The sequence below is a fragment of the Apium graveolens genome, chromosome 4 (assembly GCF_009905375.1).
Source record: "Apium graveolens cultivar Ventura chromosome 4, ASM990537v1, whole genome shotgun sequence".
In the NCBI taxonomy this organism is placed as follows: Eukaryota; Viridiplantae; Streptophyta; class Magnoliopsida; order Apiales; family Apiaceae; genus Apium; species Apium graveolens.
The window spans coordinates 250,139,569-250,165,596 of NC_133650.1; positions in this window are offsets into that span (position 1 = coordinate 250,139,569).

The following is a 26,028-nucleotide window of genomic DNA, read 5'->3' on the forward strand; positions in this document are numbered from 1 at the left end:
CAGTTGAACCTTGTTATTGCTCCCCCTCAATATGTGCAGGTTCATTAGTGCAATGATCATCTTCAGAATCTGAAGGAGTATCAGGATTTAGATCATCAGTAATTGAAAGTTCATTTGAGTTTGATGCATATTCCAACGGTGCATTTTCATTTGCAAAGATTAGACTTTCATGAGAGTCTTCTTCAAAACCGGGAATCTTCTTATCATCAAAAGATACATTGATGGAGATAACTACAGTATTTGTTCTCAGATTGAACACCTTGTATGCTCTTGATGGTGAATAACCAACAAAGATTCCTTCATCAGCTTTTGATTCAAATTTTCCTAGCTAATCAGTATGAGTTCTCAGAACAAAGCACTTGCATCCAAATACATGAATATGTTTAAGACTACTCTTCTTTTCTTTCAACATTTGATAAGGAGTGACACCATGTATGTTTATTAGTGTGATATTCTGAGTATAGCAGGCTGTGTTTACTGCTTCAGCCCAGAAGTAAGTGGGTAGTTTGGCTTCTTCCAACAGAGTCCTGCCAGCTTCAATCAGGGTTCTGTTCTTTCTCTCAACAACACCATTTTGTTATGGTGTTCCAGGAGTTGAGAATTATTGTTGTATGCCTTTGTACTTGCAGACTTCCTCCATTTTTAAGTTCTTGAACTCAGTGCCATTATCACTTCTCAGTATTTTCACTTTGAAGGTGGATCCATTCTCAATTTGCCTTATATGATCCAGAAGAATTTCTGGAGTTTCTGTTAGGTCACACACACTGTAGAGGGGTGAATACAGTGTAAAGTACAATCAAATCGAACTCTAATAACTCAAGTAACAGAAAACAAACTTTATTGAAATAATAAACTCTGTTACAGTATGGAACTGTTACCTCTCAGTGATGAACAAATATCACGAGAGCTGCTAGGGTTACAATGAATAATCTTCTCGAATATGATAACACTTATAGTGTAAACCCTATGTCTGTATTTATATACTACACAGTTACAAGATAATCGCTAATTGATATGGAATATAATTCTGCTTCCTAAAATATATCAATCAGATATCTTTTCTTCCAAGTATTCTATTCTTCATAGAATTCCTTCTTCATGCATATCTCTTCTTATGTTAATCTCGATCTTCTTTCCTTTAATCAGCTACTGTCCTTATCTGAACGTCCTTCAGCACTTAAGTTCTGATATCCATATTCTGATGATTATCTCCTGATAATATAAGTACTGATATCCTTAAGTCCTGACCTCCAGTAAGTACTGATTTATCCTGTTTAAGTAAGATCTAAACATAAATCATATTAGCCATGACATTATCAAATATATCTAGCAATCTCCCCCAACTTGTAAATTAGCATAATATACAAGTTTAATAGATATTTGATGATGTCAAAAACATTAAGTACAAATGCATGAGAATTAGACTATATAACTACAACTTACAGTCCTTAAAGCTTTACCAATATTTAACTTCTGATAACAGCTTCAGTCTGTACAAATATCAGAATTTAATCAGTTGTAGATCTTGACTTGGCTTCATCTTCTGATCTCTTCTGATGTCAGGAGTTGTTCTGAGATAGTTCTTCAACAAACATCTCTCAGCATATCTAAGTTCATCAATCATCCTCCTTTTAGCATCTTTAAGCTCTGCAGTATCTTCACCAATTTGAAAGATTGCAGCCCTGAGATCATTAATCTTGGCTTTTCTTATATCCTAATCCAGTCTGATCAAATATGCCTTATCAGACTCAAGATTGAATTCCACAGCCCTGTAACCCAGAAAGGTAGTTATAATCTTAGCAGTGTTGGGCTTCATTTCAACTATATCACCCTTGTGATCTCTGTATTTTGGAACATATGTGCTGTCAGACTTAACAGAATAAAGCCTTTTCTGTTTCTGAATCTGATCCTTCAAGTAGTTTGCAGCACTTCCTGTCAATCTGTCATCCACTTGAAGTAAGAATAGTACATGCTCCAATTCTTCAAAATACTTCAATGGAATGGCATTTTGCCTTATATGATAAACCCTACCATTTGTCTTGAAGTACAACAAGATGTGTTCTTTCAAGTAGGTATGGTAAACCATTTGTACAGATTCCAGTTGATTCAATCTATCAGGAGTTGCTCCAATACCTGGTTCACTCAAGGAAGTTGGATCATTGGTAGTGTTATGTATTCTTCTTTCATCAGCACTTCTCAATCCAGTTTTATCTCTTGCTTCCTTTCCAGTAACTACTCTTGCTTCAAAACCACTTGCAGCAGTCTTTAAAGGTTGAGTCTGTTTTGCTTTAGTGAATCCTGGTAGGAGTTTAATTGATCTATCTTCTGATATCCAGTTAACTTGAGCTGTGTCAGAGGTTACTTGCTTCTTCAAAATATCAGAACTTACAGTCTCTTAACTCTGAACAACTTGAGCCATGTCAGAGGTTATTTTAAGAACTTTTCTTGAAGTTAGAGCAAGATCATCCTTTTCATCAGTGATTTCTTCATTCTCAGGAGGCACATAAACCTTGATAGGTTCACCAACCTTTTCTTTACCCTTCGATCTTGGATCTATCTGCGGTTGTGATTTAGCCAATGTTGCTTCAGTATTTGTCCTTTCTTTTATCACAATGCCTTTGAGTTTTGGAAGTGTCTTTTCACCAGAAGCTTTAGATTTAGATGTGACTTTCTCTGATTTAAGTTTGGCTTCTTCTTCCATTAAACTCTCCAAGTCCATTCCTGGATTTTCCTGAAGAAATAACTGTCTTGACATTTCTTCATCAAGATCTAAAAGTTCATCAGAACTTATCCTTTTACCAGTAGCAGAACTAATTCTTTTCCCAGTTTCAGAACTTGTCCTGTGACTTGTGATTTCAGCTTTTCTTGATGAGAAACCTCTACCTTGACTATGACCTCTACCCATTCCAGAATTTCCTTGATCATCCCTTTCATCATCCTTCCCCTTCAGTGTCTTATCAGTTTTGTATTTGGACTGTATAAAAAGTATATATAAGTTGACAGAATCTAGCAAAGTAGACAACATTCCTATCCTCTGTCATCCTATCCCCAATAAAACCTATTACAGCAGTTGCAAAATCAAAATGAGTTAGGTTAATGATGGCATACCCGATGTGCTGACTCATTATAGGGATGGCATCAAAATTTGAACACTTGTTCCCAAAAGTTTTAGTGATGCAGTCGAAGAAGAAGCTCTATTCCCTCCTGATATGAGCCTGTTTCAACTGCCCAAGCTTGGCCAAACTCTGCTCATACCCCAAACTGGCCATTAACTCCTGAAGAGCTGATTCCTCTGGAGTTGAAAGAGTACATCCTTCTGGTAGATGTAGAGCCTTGCGTATTGTACCAGGAGTGACTGCATATGGAGAATCACCCACTTCGAAAACAATACTAGGAGTACCATTTTGACCACCATTATCAAAGTTTCCAGTCCTCTAAAATGTCAGAACTTGTTGGCTTGAGAAGACTGAAGGTTGGGTCAATGCATACCCGATTTCACTGTGTGCAAGAAGATCTTGCACAAAATGCAATTCAGACGGAGCTTCAGCATTATCAAGAATTGCAGCATAGTTGTTTGGAACAAATGTAGCTCCATCAATGATTAAATCCTTAGGTGCCATGAAAATAATCGAGATTTATAAGTGCATGTTAGGTGTTTGATAGAATGTCTATATGAAAAACCAATGTTAGAAGAAGAAAGAGAGTAAAAGCAAATAGAGAGAAAAAGTATAAAAGTGAATAAAAGATTAGAAAATCCTCTCTGTCTTACTTATACTTTTAAAAAAATGTAACCGTTGGACACCTATCAGAAATGCAGTAATAACGAATAGTTAATGGGCACGGGAAAACAGTAATCATTACTTACCCACTTGCAGTTTTTCAAGGAAAAACCATTCCACATACCCAGTTATTCCATTAATCAAGGTAAATCAGTTTTAATTCAGAATTGAAACTGTTCCCACTTATTCAATTTTTTACTGCAACGCCAATATTCTGAAAAAAAAATTCGAGTGAAAATGACCAAAATAAATCAGAATAGCAAGTACTGATAAAGTAAAATCAGAACTTAATTTAAAATAAAATTTATATGGTCAACAGAATATGAATATTTATCAGGATTTATCAATGCATTACAAAATATCTCAGAGACAAGATCTTGAAAAAAAAACAAATTTCATTAATATATCAAGAGAATACATTCATGAAATTTAAATTACATCAGAACTTTTACAAGATTGCCCTAAGCTGCTAAACCTAACGTCAATAGCCTTTGTCCTAGCTCAAGAAGCAGGGCAAGCTGATAATGAAGAAAAATAGGAAGAAGAAAATAAATCATTTCTTCTTCCTACTCTCGACAAACAGAATAGCGAGTCGTATGATTCGCTCTTGCTGGCGGAGAGCTTCCAGCCTTTCCTCCTCCAATCGCTCCAGATGGCGATGGTAGTCCATGTAGAAGAACAGGAGGTGGGTGAGTACCTCCTGGGGAACTGAGTCCCATATCTCATCAGGTATGGCAGTGACGTGCCATTCCTGCTGCCAATCGGCACAGCTCAGCTCCATATTGAATCTTTCATAGTTCAAAAACATATTGTAATTAACCATGGTGTTTTTGATATAAAGATTATGAAGGTGAGTTTGTGATAAAAGATTTGATGGGAAGGCTGATGTGAAGTGGTTGTTTATATAGGCAAGAGAATGTCAGGAGACGCAAAGAAATTTAATGCTGACAGGTAGAATTAATTCTACCTCATCTCCCCAGACTTGGAAAAAGAAAAACAGTCATTGGAAAGGTAAAACATGGTTTAATGCGCACAAGTAGCAAGTAAAAATTGACTATGCATGTACGAGTATCACTATCCCTAAATATAGTGACTGTTAATCTTCCACTTCACATATTCTGGTTTAAACTGAGACTGTTTTTAAATTTTATCCACAAATAAGTCAAGTAAAGAATCAGAATTTAATATCAGAACTTAGACTTATATCAGAACTTAACGGTCATCAGAACATGATTTCTTAACTCGATAAATGAATGCCTATCTTAGTAAGTCCTCACACAAGTTCTGATATAGGTTCTTCAGAACTTAATCATCAGAACGTGCAATCAGAACTTGTCCTCAGAATTTGTGCAATGTGACACAGAAACTGTTCATCTAAAATAACATAGATCACCACAGTTATTTTCATCACTCATATGGAGTGTAGAGTGTGTGCATTAAGCTAAATATTAGACAAAGAGTAAAGTCAAATTCACTTCAGTACATCTTAGAAGTAAGGCATAACTAAAACTTTACTAAAAACCTGTCATTATTCTGAAACCTACTATTGAATGAATTCATGCTTGATTCCACCTCAACTATTTTGTGCTAATTTTGTGCATCTTTTTAAATTCCATTTTACAGTGGCTTCTCAGTGTAAGTTAGTCACGACTGCTTATCAGAATTTATGCTATTATCAGAGTATTTCTCCAGTAATCATAGAGTGTGAAAAGTCACCAAGAAAATATTTTATTTGCTTTTCTGATGCATATTACTTAATACCAGCAATGCACTTGGGTCTTCCCTTCCACATTTTTTTTACTCTAGATCTCAAAGGAGTACCTGATTTTTAATCCTTGTTTCTTTTTCTATTTCTTTTGATAAGTGAGGTTTATCAGCACTTAGTACATTCAACAGATTTACTAGCATCAGAACTTAACAGATGAGTAGCATTATTCTAGTTTGTGACTTAATAATAAGATAGACAAAGTAAATTCAACTAAGCTCAATATCAGAATTTGCTTGAGTCAATAGATTTCCACAGAAATAATTACTTCTAACATGGGATCATTAGTATATTGAAGATTACTAGGTCAGCATCTAGCACAAGTATCCTCATAGGATTGAGTAATTATATTAACAGACATATCACAATCAGAGTTTAGAAACTTACATCAGACAACAGTCAGTACTTTAGCAAATTTTCAATTAAGCACAGAATACACAAAGAGAGTAATTTCTGTAAATACTGATCATAAGGTCTGATGCATCAGAACAAAACTAAGCAGATTTAGAGAAAGAACCTGAAACCATTCCAAGTTCATTTACCAATCTTGTAAAGGTAGCTTCACACAGTGGTTTTGTGAAGATATCTGCTAGTTGTTGATCTGTTGGAACAAAGTGCAATTCCACTGTACCTTCATCCACATGTTCCCTGATGAAGTGGTACCTGATGCTGATGTGCTTTGTCATAGAGTGTTGAACTGGATTACCTGTCATAGCAATAGCACTTTGATTATCACAGTAAATAGGGATTTTGAAATATGTTAACCCATAATCCAGTAACTGATTCTTCATCCAAAGAATTTGTGCACAACAGCTTCCTGCAGCAATATACTCTGCTTCTGCAGTTGATGTGGAAATTGACTTTTGTTTCTTGCTAAACCAAGAAACCAATCTGCCTCCAAGAAATTGGCAGCTTCCACTTGTGCTTTTCCTGTCAATTTTGCAACCCGCAAAATCTGCATCTGAGTAACCTATTAGTTTAAAATCTGATTCTCTGGGATACCACAATCCCAGATCAGCTGTTCCCTTAAGATACTTGAATATTATTTTTACAGCTGTTAAGTGAGGTTCTCTTGGATCTGCTTGAAATCTTGCACAAAGACAGGTAGCATACATGATATCAGGTCTACTAGCAGTTAGATAGAGTAGATAGCCAATCATACCTCTGTAATCAGTAATATCTACTGATTTACCAGTATCCTTGTCCAGTTTTATTGCAGTGGCCATGGGAGTGGATGCACTTGAACAATCTTGCATTCCAAATTTCTTCAGCAAGTTTCTGGTGTACTTAGTTTGACAAATAAAAGTGTCTTCTTCATTCTGCTTGACTTGAAGGCCCAAAAAATAGCTAAGTTCCCCCATCATACTCATCTGATACCTTGACTGCATCAGTTTGGCAAACTTTTTGCAAAGTCTGTCATTTGTAGATCCAAAAATGATATCATCAACATAAATCTGGACCCGAAGTAAGTCCTTTCCATGGTTGAGGTAGAATAGTGTTTTGTCTATTGTTCCTCTGTTAAATCCACTTTCCAGAAGAAACTGAGCTAAAGTCTCATACCATGCTCTAGGAGCTTGCTTAAGTCCATAAAGTGCTTTATCTAGCATGTAGACATATTCTGGATATTTGGAATCTACAAAGCCTGGAGGTTGTTCGACATATACTTCCTCCTCCAATTCTCCATTGAGAAAAGCACTTTTCACATCCATTTGAAAGACAGTAGACTTTTTGTGAGCAGCATAAGCCAAAAATATCCTTATGGCTTCTAACCTAGCAACTGGTGCAAATGTTTCATCATAATCAATTCCCTCTTGTTGAGAATATCCTTTTGCAACCAGTCTTGCCTTATTCCTTGTAATTATGCCATCACTGTCAGTTTTGTTTCTGAATACCCACTTTGTACCAATAACAGATCTATTATTTGGTCTTGGCACTAGGGTCCAGACTTTGTTTCTTTCAAATTCATTTAGCTCTTCTTGCATTGCTTGCACCCAATCAGCATCTTGAAGAGCTTCTTCCACTTTCTTTGGCTCAGTCTGAGAGAGAAAAGAATTGTAAAGACATTCGTTTGAAGTACCTGTTCTAGTTCTGACACCTGCATCAGGATTTCCAATTATCAAATCAGGTGTATGTGATTTAGTCCACTTCCTTGCAGATGGAAGGTTTTCTCTAGAACTGGATGCTCCCCCATGATCCATGTTGTCTTTATTTTCATTTTCTGATGCTCCCCCTGAAACTATGCTCTCTGACTTGGATTCTTCAGAATTTAGATTTTCATAACTATCAGAACTTGGCTTATCAGAACTTGACGGATCAGAACTTGAAGAGCCAGATGTATGTTCTGATGCTTCTTGAGATGTGGTAAGATCTTGAGTATGCTCCCCCTGCATAGGTGCATCTTCCTTTGGCGTAGTAACCACAGTTTCAATAACATCAGAGTTTAATCCATCAGAGTTTACAGTATCAGGACTTAGACTGTCAGGATTTTCAGTATCAGAATTTGAGTCTTCATTTTCAAATCCCAGCTGATCATGATCAATAAAATCTTCAAGTCCAGTAATCTTCTTGTCATCAAAAGAGACATTGATAGATTCCATGACCACTCTTGTTCTCAGATTATAGACTCTGAAGGCTTTTATGGAAAGTGGATATCCAACAAAGATTCCTTCATCAGCTTTTAGATCAAATTTGGATAGCTGTTCAGGATGAGTCTTCAGAACAAAACACTTGCATCCAAATACATGAAAATACTTCAGATTTGGCTTTTTTTCTTCACCATCTCATATGGTGTCTTTCCTTGCTTGTTAATGAATGTTGCATTTTGAGTAAAACAAGCAGTCTGCACAGCTTCAGCCCAGAAATAGGTTGGAAGCTTTGCTTCTTCAAGCATTGTACGTGCAGCTTCAATGAGAGTTCTATTCTTTCTTTCAACAACTCCATTTTGCTGTGGAGTTCCAGGAGCAGAGAATTCCTGCTTAATTCCATGGTTTTTGTAGAACTCTTCCATTATCAAATTCTTGAACTCAGTGTCATTATCACTCCTTATGGTTTTCACAGAGTCTTTGACCAATTTATCCAGTTGTTTGACATGATCAATCAAGATAGATGCAGTTTCACTTTTTGTGTGCAAGAAATACACCCATGTGTATCTAGTGAACTCATCTACTATGACCAAGGCATATTTCTTCTTTGTAATAGACATGACATTCACTGGACCAAATAGATCAACATGTAGTAGATGATAAGGCTCAAGAATTGATGATTCAGTCTTGCTCTTGAATGAAGATTTTCTTTGTTTGGCCTTCTAACAAGAATCACAAAGGCCATCAGGAGCAAATACTGACTTTGGCAGTCCTCTCACAAGATCTTTCTTGACTAGTTCATTTATATTGTTGAAATTTAAATGAGAGAGTTTCTTGTGCCAATTCCATCTTTCTTCAATTAATGCTCTACTCATCAGACAGATTGCAGAACTATCAGTACTTGTTGAAAGCTTAGCTTCATAAATGTTACCACGCCTGTATCCTTTCAGAACAACTTTTCCTTTAGATTTACTCACAACTTCACAGTGTTCTTCAAAGAAATCAACATGATAACCTCTGTCACAGATTGTGTTTAAGTCCTGAGACTAGAGCTACTTCTTTAATGATGACATTCCCAAGATTGATATTGCCATATCCCAATGTTTTTCCAATGTTGCCATCTCCATAAGAAACACTTGGGCCAGCTTTCTCCACAAAGTCTGATAGCAGGGCTTTATTTCCAGTCATATGTCCTGAACATCCACTGTTCAGAACTAGGATATTTTTCCTGTTACCCTGCAATCACAAAGACCACTAATGATTAGTTTTAAGGACCCAGACTTGCTTGGATCCTTTGGCCTTATCAAGTTTGTTAACATTTGCAGCGGATTTAGCATCAGAATTTATGTTAACATTTTTCTTATCAGAATTTACACTATCAGACTTTGTATCAGAATTTACACTAGAAGGAACAATGGAAACTTTCTTTAAAGAAGGTTTTATTTGATAATAATAATCATAGTACAAACTATGATATTGTATAAATGGAATGCCATAAACTACCACAATGAAAACAAGGATTTTGTGGCTTATATCTAACAGACTGACTCTTAACTCCTGACTTTGAAGGTAGGGAGTTTATGTTCTTATTCTTCCTGCAAAAAGAAGCCAGATGGTTAGAACTTCCACAGTTATGACACGTTTTCTTAGGAGCTTCAGGAACAGGCTTATAATCATTGCTTATATTCACACCTTCCTTTCCATTCCTATTTTTCCTAGGTGATTTTACCTTGTTTGCATTCTTAACATCTTTCAACTTATGCTTAAGCTGCTTCTTAGTCATTAAGCCTATGTTTACTTCAGCTGTCTTTTCCTGTTTTAGTTTGTCAGAAGTTAATCCCTCTTTGACTTCTGATTTCTCATTATCAGATTTATAGTTACAAACTTAACAGGTTTTAACTTTGGCTTTTGCTTAACAACAGGCTTAATTTCTACAGTTCCTTTATCATTCTTATCCTCTCTATAACCTAAGCCCTCTTTCCAATTTTCACTACTTAGCAAATTTTGAGTTGTTCTGCCAGAGTTAGTCTAAGTCCTGATAATCTCTCTTTCCTTTTCTAACTCAGTTTTTAGAGATTCATTCATTTTTAGCACGTCATCCCTAACATAAAAAGCATCATCTCTATCCTTCTAAGTTTGATGGAACATAACTAACTCTTTTTCTAAGAAATCATTTCTTTTCTTAAAAGCAAAATTTTCAGAAGTTAATCTTTCACATGTTAAGGTTTGATCTCTATAACTAACAAACATGGTTTTAAGATATCTTCTCAACTCATTAATATCATCAGTATGAAAAGCATAAGTAGTCTGAGGTACCTTTGTTTCAGCAGCTTCAGAACTGCTCTCAGCACTTTCATTATCAGCATTTGCCATCAAAGCATAGTTCTCCTCACTTTCAGAGTCTGAGGTGTCTGTCCAGCTTTTCTTCTTTGTGACAAGAGCCTTGCCTTTGTCACCTTTCACTTTCTTGCAATCAGGAGATATGTGGCCTTTCTCACCACAGTTATAGCATTTGACATTGGTATAATCTCCTCTATCAGACTTTCCTCCTCTGCCCTCAGATTTTCTGAAATTCTTCTTATCAGAACTTTTGCCTTTCCTGGAAAACTTCTTTCCCTTCCTGAACTTCCTGTATGCAATCTTTGTGATCCCTTTCACCATAAGAGCACACAGCTTCATCATCTCCTCATCAGCATCAGTCTCAGGCAAGCTTTCAGAATCTGAGTCATCATCACTTTCAGAACTTGATGACTCAGTATCAGACTTTGTGAAAAGAGCTTTACTCTTGTCTTTCCTTGAGGTAGCTGCCTTGGGGGATTCTTCTTCAGCTTTAAGAGCAACTATCCTTGACTTTCCTCTTTTCCTCTTGCTTCTTTGTTCCATCTCAAGTTCTTGAGTCTTGAGCATTCCATAAATTTCATCAAGAGTTGTTTCATTAAGACTGTAGTTGTCTCTTATTATTGTTGCCTTCAAATCCCAACATTCAGGAAGAGCTAACAGGAATTTAAGGTTTGAATCTTCAAGATCATACTCCTTATTAACCAGTGACAGATCATTCAAGAGTTTGACAAATCTATCATATAAATCAGTCAATGACTCATTAGCCTTTGAGTCAAAGTGTTCATACTCTAGAGTGAGTATTGTCTTCATGTTCTTCTTAATTGTATCAGTTCCCTGACACCTTATTTCCAGAGCATCCCATATCTCCTTTGCAGTCTTGCAGTTAATTACCCTGTTTGACATTACATTATCAATGGCACTATGCAGTAAGTGTCGTACCTTAGCATCCTTAGCAATTGATGCGATATCTTCAGCAGTATAATCACTTTTCTCCTTTGGTACAGTCTTTGATGCTTCACCTGCAACTGCAACAACGAGCTTGGTTGGTTTGTGAGGTCCTTCCTTGATTCTATCAAGATATTCTGGATCTGTAGCTTCCAGAAACATGGTCATCCTCACCTTTCATATGGCATATTCAGATGGTCTTAGTATGGGAACTCTGATGGTCTCATACCGACTTTGAATTTGTGTCTTTGGAGGTTCTTCAGTTTTGGTAGGCTTAGTTGGAGTTTCTGTGTCAAACATGATTGTGTTTGGATCTTAAACTGTATGTGCGTTAACAGATAGGTTCTGATACCACTTGTTAGGTCACACACACTGTAGAGGGGGTGAATACAGTGTAAAGTACAATCAAATCGAACTCTAATAACTCAAGTAACAGAAAACAAACTTTATTGAAACAATAAACTCTGTTACGGTATGGAACTGTTACCTCTCAGTGATGAACAAATATCACGAGAGCTGCTAGGGTTACAATGAATAATCTTCTCGAATATGATAACACTTATAGTGTAAACCCTATGTCTGTGTTTATATACTACACAGTTACAAGATAATCGCTAATTGATATGGAATATATTTCTGCTTCCTAAAATATATCAATCAGATATCTTTTCTTCCAAGTATTCTATTCTTCATAGAATTCCTTCTTCATGCATATCTCTTCTTATGTTTATCTCGATCTTCTTTCCTTTAATCAGCTACTGTCCTTATCTGAACGTCCTTCAGCACTTAAGTTCTGATATCCATCTTCTGATGATTATCTCCTGATAATATAAGTACTGATATCCTTAAGTCCTGACCTCCAGTAAGTACTGATTTATCCTGTTTAAGTAAGATCTAAACATAAATCATATTAGCCATGACATTATCAAATACATCTAACAGTTTCATCCTTCCTGTGTAGAAAATAAACCCAATTGTATCTAGTGAAATCATCAACAATTACAAGTGTGTACCTTTTCTTGTTGATAGATATTATGTTTACTGGTCCAAAGAGATCCAAGTGTAACATGTGATATGGCTCAGTGATAGAGAATGATGTTTTACTTTTGAAAGATACTCTTCTTTTCTTGGACTTCTGACAAGCATCACAAAGACCATCAGATGAGTATAGCATATTTGGTAATCCTCTTACTAGCTCCTTCTTGGCAAGTTCATTGATTGAATTGAAGTTGAGATGTGAGAGCTTCTTGTGCCAATTCCAGCTCTCATCTACTGATGCCTTTGAGATAAGGCAAGTAGCTTCTTGCTCAAGACTTTCATGCAGTCTTACTTCATACATATTGCCATGTATGTATCTTATCAAGATAATCTTCTTTGACTTGTTATGAACAACTTCACAGTGAGTGTCATAGAACACCACATGATAACCTTTGTCAGTGATTTGTCTGATGCTTAGAAGATTATGCTTCAGTCCTTCCACCAGAGCTACATTCTCTATTGCTACCTTTCCAATTATTAAGTTGTCATATCCCAGAGTGTGTCCTATATTTCCATCTCCATAAGATACGTCTGGGCCAGACTTTTTCTTAAATTCGGATAACAGGGATTTATTTCCAGTCATGTGTCCAGAACATCCATTATCCAAGACAAGAGTATTTTTCTTGTTACCCTGCAGTCAGAAGAGTAATTAATTAGAAGGATTTTTAAGGACCCACACTTGTTGGGCCCTCTTTTTGGACAACTTAAGCCTTTGTGTTTCAGGAATACTTCTGACAGTTTTTCCCTTGTCAGGATTTGTCTTATCAGAAGTAGATTTAGTAGAACTAGAAGAATTGAGCACATAAGCAGTTTTATTGAATTTAGGCAAAGGTTCATAATAGTTGTTATACACCTTATGATAAGAACTACAAGTGTAAATTGAATGCCAACTACTACCACAATGAAAACAAAGATTTTGTGGTTTATAAAATACTGATTTACCCCTAACATCAGACTCAGGAATAGCAGTTTTCATTTTCTTACTCCTCCTGCAATCAATAGCAAGATGATTAGTATTACCACAGTTAAAGCAAGTTTTTCTAGGAGCATTGGGAACAAACTTATAATTAAAATCCTTAGAGATACATTGCTTACCATTCCTGTTTCTTTTAGGACTTTTTACTTAAGGTTTGTTGTAATATCTGGGACATGACGTGTAATTATTTTTATCAATAAATGATTTTTATGTGATTTTATATGATTTTTGGTGAATTATCTGATGATTCGTGTTGTTATGTGAATGTTCATATGTGGTCAAGTCTAGGTATGTTAATTTTATTATGTCCAGAATAAAATATAGAGAATTAAGGTATTTTTCTGGTAATTTTTGGAGTATTATATGATTTTATATTGATTTATAAATTTATTAATTATTTTCTGAATAATTACAAAATTATTTTATAAAGCCGGGAATCGTTCAATCTCAACCGTTTTTACGTTTTTACAACCCGAAACTCTTCCGAAAACTCCTTCCTAACCTAATCTGGTAATTCTGGACATTTTCCATGTTTTGACTTTTTCGATCCGGATTACGGTTTGACCCGTGCCCGGCCCGACGCAATATTTTCGATTGCTAACCCTTTTCGATAACATTATCTTCGTACAAATCATTTATAAAAGCCCGGTTTTGATAATTATCCAAAACAGGATGGTGCTTATCCAAAACAGGATAGTGCTTATCCAAAATAGGATAATGTTTATCCAAAATGATCGTATTTATAGTTATTTAGTGGCAAAGCAACATATTTATCGATCCAACACGATCCAGAACGTACTAATATTCTGTAAATATAAATATCCCTTTTCTTATTTCATTTTACGCGTAAAATCATAATCAGACAATACAAACCCCTGAAAACCAGAGAAAACCCTATTAAAATACCGCATTCTTGAAAATCAATCGCACAAATGAAGGCGTTATCGAACTCCGATTCGGGCATGCAATATATCAAAATGAAGCTCTCGAAAATCTCTTTCTGAATCAATGATCTATTTTTGCACTGAAATCAAGGTATTTTCTTATTTAATTATTTTAATGCAAATTAATTATGGATTAAATTAGGAATTTTTGTTCTTGATGTTTTTGATATGATTTGATGGCATAATCATGTAGATCTTTTCTTCCTGGTCATTTTGGTATATTATATGTCAAATTTGGAGTTCAATAACATGTAGAAAAGTGTGTTTGATTCTGGAAAACTGAAATTAGGATTTATGTGTTTGAATGTTCTTAATTGGAATTTAAGCGTTTTTGATTCAAGGGTTATGGGTTGAAATTGATTACACCATGTTGTAGATCGTTTAAAAACAAATCGAATGATATATAGCTAGCTAACAAACGATTCATGGATTGTCCCAATCGAGCCTCGCCGGAAAATTGCTCCAAGGCGGCGGCGGAATTTTCAGGCGATGATTCCGACCGTTTTGTTGATTGTTAGAATGATTTGATTGCATATTTGTGTTTCTAGCATCTCAGAGATCATCCCTTGTTCATTTGAAGTTGTTCTGGACTGTATTGGAGTCGCCGGAAAAGCTCGGATTGCCGTTAATGGCGTCCGGCCGGTAACCGGCGACGGGACGACCAAATTACATATTGAACCCTGTAGTTTGCCCCGGTTTGCATTTTAGTCCCTAACATTTTAAAATTTTATAAAAATTTGATTTCTGTTTTATTTATTTTCAAAAATTGTATTATCTTTTTATATATATTTTCAGAAAATTGTTTTAATTATTTTAAAATGTTAAAAATTATTATTTTAATTCCAAAATTTATTTTTAATTCAAAAATAAATCTGAATTAATTAGTTAATTAATTTTAGTTAATAATTAATTAGTTAATTGGTCAATTAATTCGAAAATTAATTGATTAATTAATTTAATTAATTATTAATTGATTTTAATTAATTATTTAATTAGATTTAATTATTTATTTTTGATTTAAAAATTCTGAAAAATAGTTTCGAGCTTTAAAATATTATTTAAAATTATTTTCAAGGCTCGATAATTATTATAAAATTATTTTAAAGTCAAATTCGGGTGTTCGAAACCTATTATTTAATTATAAAATGATTCGGAGTCCCGTTTTAATTCTGAAAAATGTTCAAAAATTCGTATTAAATACCTGGAAAATCATTTTGACCCCGAATCCTCTTTGAAAAATTATTTTGATCAACTATCTTACGTGCTATGTGCCCTATGTGATCTGATTGCTGTAAAATATGATTGTATGTGCATTGTTTGACTATTTCTGTTGTAAGTTTCAATCCGTACATCGGATTTGGGTGAAACGAATGGTAGATTGAAGATTGTATCGAACAGAATGAGATGAGAAGTAGTGTTGATGAGTATATGTGATGTCTAACAGAGGAAGAGAGATGTAGAAAAGGAAAGCAAGTTGTCAGTGAGTGGGAACCAATTATCAAGTGTTTGTAAAGTGAAAGCGAATTGATAAGACAAGTGCCCCTGAACTTTTTTATAGTATACTTGTGAATACTTTTAAACTCTTTTCATTATGTTACAATTATTCCCAGTAGTTCCTATTCTATATTTCAAGTACTTTACCCTAAACCCTGATTCTTATTGATCTTGAGCCGTGAGCCTGATTTCTTATAAACCATTGATTGTTGAATTCTTGGATATGAACCACACATATCCGATACTACTCAACAAATACATATATACCATATACTGATCCTTGATATGAGATTGCTTATCAGACGAACCTTTATGCCTTGTATAACAGAAGACCATTCCTTGTAACCTTTGAACCCTCGGTCTTATGTACTCTAATTCTTTCCCTGGATTGAAGGTCAATCTTCTTGTTTACCTTGTTATACCTTCCTGGTGTTGTAAATCACCTTATGCTTCAAGATAAATATTGTTTATGATTCAGTTTATTGAATTACATCATTTATCATGTTATTATTATAGAATTGGATTGTTTTTAAAGATGGACCAGATTCGTGGCCAGACCAGATTCGTGGTCATAATAGGCCAATGTGTGCCTTGGATCCAGTATATAGAGCAAAGCTGGGAGCCTTGCTCGGGGTTAGTGCGTGAATGATCAGCAGCCTAACCTTGGTTTTTAAAATAAAAGTGAATATCCAATTCAAATCATTGCTTATCAGGAAACTTGATTCCCAATATCATTTCAATTGATCGTTATTTAATCTCAGTGTTGTCATTATAATTTGTTGAGCTAGTTAACTCACTCTTGTGAATCTGTTTATGTTCTTTTCCAGTTAAGAAGGAAACTGGTATTGGCGAGGATCCCCAGTCTAGTGTGCCAGCTAGGTTTTCAAGTTGAAATGGAATAAGCTGGTGGAAGTTGTGTGGCTTAGTGTGTGCTAAAAGTTTGTAATAAAGTTTGACTTCAGATGTAAGATAAATAAATTTGGGATTTGTACGTTTGTAATAAATAAGATTGTGGCTTGTGTACATACTTTAAACTGTTGCGATCCTTGATTATGGTAAGTAGGGTCATTGCATATATTATTATATTCTTAAACAGGTTTAAATATGGTGTGTGTGTGTGTGTTATGGACCCCAAACTTCTGACCCGGGTTTGGGGGGTCACATTTGTCAGTAACCTCATATAATTTCTTTTTGAATTGTCTTTTAAACAAAAGTTCTATATTCTTTTCTTTCTTAACAGTCTTAATGGTTTCCTTGTTTTCCTTTCTTAGAGATTTATCACTTACTGGCTTATCCTGGGATGTTGAGGTTGAACCCTTTTCAAATAGAGATTTGGGTTCATTAGCTTCTGAAGAGATAAACTTAACAGGAGTCTTAAGGGTAGTTTTATTTTCAATGTCAACATCCTTAACTCCATCTACATAACCAAGACATTCTTTCCAGTTTTTTTTAAAAATCATCTCATGAACCTTTTTGCCTGACACAGTCCAGGCTTTAAGAGTTTTTCTCTCATTTTCTAATTCTTCCTCTAACATACTATACTTAGCTTCTAGCATCTTTGCTGTATGTTTAGCTTTCTCACATTCTTTCTGAATTTCAATCTGATTTACTAAGTCAGATTCCAACTGATCATTTCTAGATTTTAAGATTTTATTTTCAGTTAACAGTCTATTGTTCTCTAAAATCTTATTTTTAAAATTTCCGTGAAGAGACTTAAGAATAGATTTCAGTTCAAATATATCTTCAGTATCAAAAGAGAAGAAAGAATTTGATACCTTAGAGTCAAAGGAAGCAAGAGCATCAAATCTAGCCATCAGTGCATAACATATTTCTTCATCTTCAGAATCAGTGGAATCCATTCAATCCTTGGTTGATGTAATCAAGGTTTTGTTCTTCCCTTTGTCATGCTTTGTCTTTTTGCACTCAGTAGCAAAGTGACCAGGTTCATCACAGTTGTAGCACTTGATTTTTGACCTGTCGACTTTTCCAGCTTTAGAGTCCTTTCCTTCTCTTCTTCCAGATGACTTCCTTTCTCCTCCAGTGAACTTCTTCTTAAAGCTTCTATTCTTCTGAGACTTCCTGAATTGCATCCTCTTGAAACCCTTAACCAGTAATGCATCCATTTGCATGCCATCATAATCTGTCACGTTTTCATCAGTTTCAGAATCAGTATCATCATCAGGATTTGATGATGAATCATTAGTATCTGATTCTGGCAGATTGTTCTTTTTCCTTGCAGCTTCAACAGACCTTTCTTTTGAAGCTTTAGCATTCACTTTCAAAGCAACTGATTTTCCCTTGTTGTTTTTCCTCTCTTTCCTTTGCTGAACTTCCAAATCACGAGTTCTCAGCATGCCATAGACTTCATCTAGAGTGACCATTTCCAAATCATACTGATGTCGTATGATTGAAGTCTGAGTTTCCCATTCCTCATTCAAGGCTCTCAGAAACTTATTGTTTGAATCCTCACGATCGTACATCTTTCCCACCGAAGATAGATTGTTAAGTAATGTGAAAAACCTGTCATAGATATCGGTGAGACTTTCATCAGACTTGGCCTCAAAATTTTTATATTCTTGAATTAGAACATCCCTTCTATTCTTCTTGATGGCCATGGTTCCTTGACATTGGGTTTCAAGGGCATCCCAGATCTCCTTGGCATTCTTGTAGGCTATAACCCTGTTTGACATCACATAGTCAAGACTATTATGCAAAATATTTCTTACCTTTGCATCCTTCAGCACAGCTATTTTCTCTTCTGGTGTCCACTCACTCTTTGCCTTCAACTAAAGGTGTTCAGCAACAGTAGGAGTTGCAGGCACCAGTTTTGTTGGCTTGTAAGGTCCATCATTGATTACGTCGAGATAGTCTGGATCTGTAGCTTCCAGATGCATGAGCATCTTCACCTTATATGTAGGATATTCAGTCTTTTTCAGAATGGGGATTTTAATACTTTCATACTTGTTCAGGGACATGTTTAGATCGCTTCTGATTGTAAGTTTATCATTGAGCTTTGATACCAATTATTGCCCAATAATAATACAATTATTTAAGGGGGGTTGGATACAATTATATAAATGTTTCGAATAATTATTGAAAATATAACAGTTCTTTATATTCCTGATAAAAATTGTTACAAACTCTCTCAAGAAATACTGATGTTATTGAGAGCTGCTAGGTAGTACAATGCTCGAGTTATCACTATGTGATGACCTAAACTGTGTTTATATAATACACAGCTGTTATAAATCAATCTAAGATATGCATTATCAATTACTAACAGAAAATGATACATATCTTTAACTGAATATACAAAGTCCTATCACTCAGAACGTAACAGATATCCATCCCTCAAAATAAGGAACAGAATTAATCTTCACAACAGACTGCCTTCAGATGCTGATGATCTACAGATACTGATCATGCATCAAATTTTGATGACACATCAAATACTGATGACATCTAAACACAGTCAGATCCTGAGCTCCTCCTGATCATTGAGACAGCATGTAACAGTTGTTCAGTAGTGAGTGTTGGAAACTCCCCCTGAATGGATGAGAGAGCTTCAATAGATGTGTTCTCACTGTGTGTGCCATCCTTATTTCTCCTACCATACACTTGAATTTGTTCAAGTGTTGGCTGTGCAGACTCTGTACATAGTGCATTAGGGAGAATGCTCTTTTCAATAGAAATGCCCTGTTGAGAGAATGTCTCTAGAGTCTGTTTTGGCCCCATTTGTACAACTGCATCCTTTTGGGAGGATACATTTGTGGCTTGAGTGGTCAGCTCAGTTTTCTTAGCCTTCTTTGTTTTTCTGACCAAAGGTGACTCAGGTTATATTTGTGCCTCACTACTCTCATTCATAACAGTTGGGGTTATCTCATTTCTCTTCTTTTTACTCACTTCACCCATTTGAGAGGATGAAGTGGTTGGTTTCCTAGTTGCTAATGGTTTTAAAGAATTAGGCTCAGCATTGAAAGGTCCCTGTTGGTGTTCCTGTATTTGTACTTCCATAGGTTCAGGGACCATTGTTGTACTAGATTGAGCATTAGCCCTCATGGCAGGCATAGGATAAGGGTAGGTCTTAAATCTTTCAATCATGAAAGGTGTTAACTTAAGACCCACTGGAACCTTATTTTTAGTAATAAGTGATCCAAATAAAATTTTGGACACTTGCTTACAATTGCCTATTTGTGATCTATCTACACCATTTATCAAATGTATGTCATTCACTTTATAGTTTAAAGCAGACATAATGAATCTAGGAAGAAAAATTTCCTTACCTCTTGACTCTAATGGCATGGTTAGCCTGGTGCTCAACTCCTCCAGTATGTAGTGTCTTACATTGATCTGTTTGTTGTGAGCCATTGAGTAGACCAGCTTCTGGACAATACTAGATATGTTGTCAAACCCTGACTTCCTGCAAGTGAAAGCCCTTATCACTTAATCAAACAGGAAGGACCATTCTCTCCTCAGGTGCTTCTTGTTCATGCTTGACAGATTAATCTTCTCAGAATAATTGATGAAGTCCATGAATTCATATAGCTCATCCTGAGTTGGAGCCTCCACCAGCTTATCAGTAGGTATTCCTAATGCCATATTGGCATCATCCTCAAAGATCTCCACATGTTGGACCTTGATTGTGCAGTTTATTACAATTGATACATCTTGGTTCTCATGCACAATTATCCTTGTTATTGTTGTGTTCTAAAAATTCCCAAACACATCAAAGTAAAGCACATGATTAGCAGTAAGAGCCCCTACAAAGTAAGTCTCAGATATGAACTTGACAAAACTTTTGAAAGTTTCAGGTGCTTGGTTTGCATCTAAGAATGCAAGGAAGTTAGTCTCCTTTGGGATGAAGGGTACAATATTATTTGCTGCCATTGTTATGAGTATGAGGTTTAGTGGGTAAGAAAAAATAGTGAGAAAGGAGTTGAAACGAGAGAAAAATCGGTTTTGGATTGAAAAAGCTAGGTCACTTAGAGTTCTCGAAGGTGTAAGTATGTATATGTATCGAGCTGTCTGGGTATTTATAGTAAAAGAAAATGACTTGTCGAGAAGTCAGAAATAGATGTTTGGAGTATACTTATCGAGAAGTCATTTTGAGATGTGAAAAACATATCGATAAGTCATTTTATTTATTCTTGTAGAGAACTAAAAATAAGTTTATTGAGATGTCAAACCAATACCAGGTTTGTCCACAATGGACTGAATTATTTCCAATTTTTATTTGAATAAATCAAAATAAAATCTAAATTAATTTTCCAAAAGGATTTTAACAAAATAATTTATTAAATTAAATTTATTTCAGTTCTGAGTTATTTATAAGTCTAAAAGTTATACTTGTAAAGAACTCTACAATGACTTATCAATAAGTCACAATAAAGCTTATCGAGAAGTCAGTAAATTGACTTATCAAGAACTCACTCGAGAAGTCTTAAAATGACTTGTCGATAAGTTAGTTAGACTTATCGAGAACTCAGTTCTCTATATACTTTTGATCACTTAAATTCTGCCTTGTGTTAATTTTACATATTAAGAATGTAAATTAACAGTTAGACAGTTTTCTTAGAATTTAAAAAAAAAATCCAAGCTGAATTTTAATTAATGAAAAATAAATATGCAGAGATTTCTGAAATATTTATAATTCATATTTCAGTTAATTTCCAATTAAATCAAATTAATTTTGATTTACTAGAAATTAATCTGCTGCAAAACATTAGCTGAGTTCTTACCTTAGGATGAAGAATTAAGCATTCCAATTTCACCTACAAGTCAAGTGAAAGTTGTTTCATCCAAAAGTTTAGTAAAAATGTCAGCTAATTGTTTTTCTGTTGGAACAAAAATAAGCTCAATGGTACCATTTGTAGCATGTTCTCTAATAAAATGATACCTTAAATCAATGTGCTTTATTCTAGAATGATTAACTGAATTAGCCACTATAGATATAACACTAATATTGTCACACATAATTGGAATTTTATGCAACACTAGGCCATAATCCATTAGATAATTTCTAATCCAAAGCACTTGAGCACAACAACTTCCTGCAGCTATGTATTCAGCCTTATCTGTAGAAGTTGACACATATTGTTGTTTCTTATTAAACCAGGATACAAGTCTTTGTCCAAAAATTGACAGCTTTCACTAGTACTCTTTCTATCAACCCTGCATCCAGCAAAATCTGCATCTGTGTACCCAACAGCTTCAAAACCAGTTCCCTTAGGATACCATAATCCCAAGTTTGGAGTCCCCTTCAAGTATCTGAAAATCCTCTTCACAGCCATCAAATGTGATTCTTTTGGATTGGCTTGAAATCTTGCACACAGATATGTAGCAAACATGATATCCGGTCTACTTGCAGTTAAGTAAAGCAGTGATCCAATCATCCCTCTATAGCTTGAAATATATATATTTTTGCCATTTTTATCTTCATCCAACTTTGTTGCTGTAGACATAGGTGTAGATGCAGGTGAACAATCAACCATTCCAAACTTTTTCAATAAGTCTTTGACATACTTAGTTTTGCTGATGAAGATTACATCACTTATTTGACTGACTTGAAGTCCAAGAAAGTAACTTAATTCCCCCATTATACTAATTTCATATTCACTCTGCATAAGCCTGGAAAATCTTTGACAAAACTTTTCATTGGTAGCACCAAAGATGATATCACCATATAAATTTGAAGTAGGATCATATCATCACCATGCTTCTTGTAGAAGAGAGTCTTGTCTATGGTACCTCTAGTGAATCCATGTTTAATAAAAAATTCTGACAGTGTGTCATACCAAGCTCTAGGTGCTTGTTTAAGTCTATAGAGAGCCTTAAGTAGCTTGTATACAAAATTTGGAAATCTGGATCTTCAATGCCAGGTGGTTGTTGCACATAAACCTCTTCTTCCAACTCATCATTAAGGAATGCACTCTTCACATCCATTTGATATATCTTGAAGTTTGAATGTGCAGCAAATGCTAGGAAAATCCGTATTGCTTCAAGTCTTGCGACTGGAGCAAAAGTTTCATCATAGTCAATTTTTTCCTCCGGTGAGTAGCCTTTTGCAACCAACCTTGCTTTGTTTTTGGTAACAATTCCATTTTCATCCATCTTGTTCCTAAACACCCATTTTGTTCCAATAATACTTCTGTTCTTTGGTGCAGGAACTAATTTACAAACTTTATTTCTTTCAAACTGATTTAGCTCTTCTTACATTACAGATTTCCAATCAGGATCAAGAAGGGCTTCTTCAGTTTTCTTTGGCTCAACTAATGACAGAAAATATGCATGAAGACATTCATTTATAGTTGCACTTCTAGTCCTCACTCCAGCAGTTGGATCACCAATAATTGATTCTCTAGTGTGACTTATATCCCACTTCCTTGTATGAGTTTGTTGATTTGTGCTTTCTGCTTCTTCTTTATTACTAGCATGACTTCCATAATTTTCTCCTCTTTCTCCTCCTGAGTTTGTGCTATCAAGTTTAGGTGTTTGAGATGAGCTTCCATTCTTATGATTCACTTGATTATCCGACTCTTCTACAATTCTGTGATTTGTGTTGATTTCAGCTTCATCATCAGAGTCACTATCAATGTTGAGATTTTCAAACTTAAGGGCTTCAACTTCATCTTCATCAAGGCATTCCAAGCCTGGGCACTTCTCATCATCAAAAGTAACATATGTGCTTTCCATAATTTTCTTCTGTTCAATCACATATCCCAGAAAAATTGCCTCAAAAACTTTAGAGTCAAATTTTCCCACATATTCAGAGTTGTCCTTTCGCATATAGCACTTGCCAACATATCCCTCCGAAGATGGCTAGCAAGCCCTCCACAATGCAAATGTCGGATGACATTTTCTGGTAATGATGTTCGCGGAAGACAAAGCCGATTGCCATGCATTAAAAACCCATTATGTACATAAAATCATGTGAAGGGTTCTTGGTAATACAACTCTCCCAAATATTTTCGAAGTCCTCATCACCAACGTAACAATATTTTAAAACTTCAAACCCAATAATTTCTTGTCACTTTCCAAGATGTTTCCAAACACATGAAGATGTTTCACAGTAGGCTTTCTCTTAGACAAGATTGATTAACGTGACTTTCCAAGATTCTTGTTAATGAGATTTCTGTTCTGAGTATAGCATGCAGTGTTCACAGCTTCTTCCCAAAACCTAGTTGGCAATTTTGCATCTTGCAACATTATTCTAGCAGCCTCTACCAGTATTCTATTCTTTCTCTCAACTACCCCATTTTGTTGAGGTGTTCTAGCAGCTGAGAACTCCTGAACAATGCCCTTGTCTTTGTAGAATTCAGTTAAGGTTGCATTCCTGAATTATGTTCCATTGTCACTTCTCAACCTTTTCACACAGTTCAGATCTTCAGCCTGCATTTCAATCTTCTTTATGTGCTCAATTATGATGTGTGGAGTCTCATCTTTAGAATGCATAAATTCCACCCATGTATATCTTGAGTAGTCATCCACCATCACAAGTGCATACCTTTTTCTTGAAATTGACTGGACATTAACTGGTCCAAATAAGTCCATGTGAATAAGCTGGAAAGGAGCACTTATAGAATTCACAGTTTTACTCTTGTGACTTGATCTTTTCATTTTTCCTTTATGACAAGCATCACAGACTTCATTTTGAGCAAACTCCAGATTAGGCATATCTCTTACTAACTCCTTTTTCACCAAAATGCTAATTGCCTTGAAATTCAAGTGAGACAACTTTTTATGCCATAGCTTACTTTATTCTACAGATGCCTTGGTGTAGATGCAACAAACTCCATCCTTATTTGCTAAGTCCAAGTCTGCAACAAATAAGCTTCCTTTCCTTGTTTCTTTTAGAGCAACTTCACCAGTTTTCTTGCTGATAAAAGTGCATTCTTCTTTGTTGAATAAAACTTTAAAACCTTTGTCAGCAAATTGGCTAACACTGAGAAGATTCACTTCAAGACCAGCTACTAGTGCTACATCATCATTGACAATATTTCCAGAGATCAATTTGCCATATCCCAATGTGAAGCCTTTGTTGTTGTCTCTAAAGTTCATTAATGGGCCATCCTTCTCCGTAAACTGTGATAGCAGGGCCATATCACCTGTCATATGTCTTGAGCATCCACTGTCTATGATCCATATAACTTTCTTCTTTTTTCCCTGCACACAATGAGTTTAAGTGTGTTAAGCAACCCAAGCAGTGTTGGGAACTTTCTTCTTGTTAACAGATTGAGCAGAATTAGAATGAGTTGTTTCAGATTTAAATAGAATTAATTGACTGTTGTGCATTTTCCCTTTTTGTTGTAGACCCAATTTTTGTTTCTTTGAGATCTACTCTCAGTTTGTGGCAACTTTTCATCACTTTCAAGTTGCAAGGGATGCAATCAAACTTGTCACAGAATAAGTAGGGATTGTTTACATCAGCTTCATTGTATTTGCATGCTCCTTCTACTGGCTTGCTAACAACCTTTTTACAAAGGTGAGTTAGATGATTCACAGAGCCACATCTTTGACATTGCTTCCTTGGAGCATCTGCAACATGAGCAAAATTGTTGCTTTTATTTATCCCAATCTTCCCATTTCTATTTTTCTTCTTCTTTCTCGCATCTTCAGTTTTTGTTTCCTTGACAGGTGTCTTGGAATCTTGGTTGACCATGGGCTTCTTTTCATCTTTGGAAATTGGAGTTGTTTCTGTATTTTTCTTCTCATTATCTTCATCAGCAATTTCTTACTTTATAATCAACTCTTCTTCACTGAAATTAACTTAACATGCCTTGAACATAGGTGAAATAACCTTTTTCAGCATACCTGGAATATCTTCATTTTCTGTTGTTTTTCATTTGTTAAATATATCTTTCTTCTTGCTGTTCAAGGCATCATAATCAAGACCAATAGCTATATTAGCACATGGCTTGTTCTTCTCATGGTATTGTCCAACCAACTCAAATGCATTTTTGAAAGACTTCAACTTGACTTCATTCTTTTCCAGCTTTTCTCTCAATACAGCTTTATTTTCAGCAGCACACTTTAGCTTGTTTTTCAGATAATCATTTTATTGCTTGATTGACTCAAGCTCCACAAGCAGTAGATCCATCTTTTATCTTTCACTCTCAAGTTTCTCATTAGCCTTGGTTAGCCTACTGACTTCCTCAGTAGCTGCCAC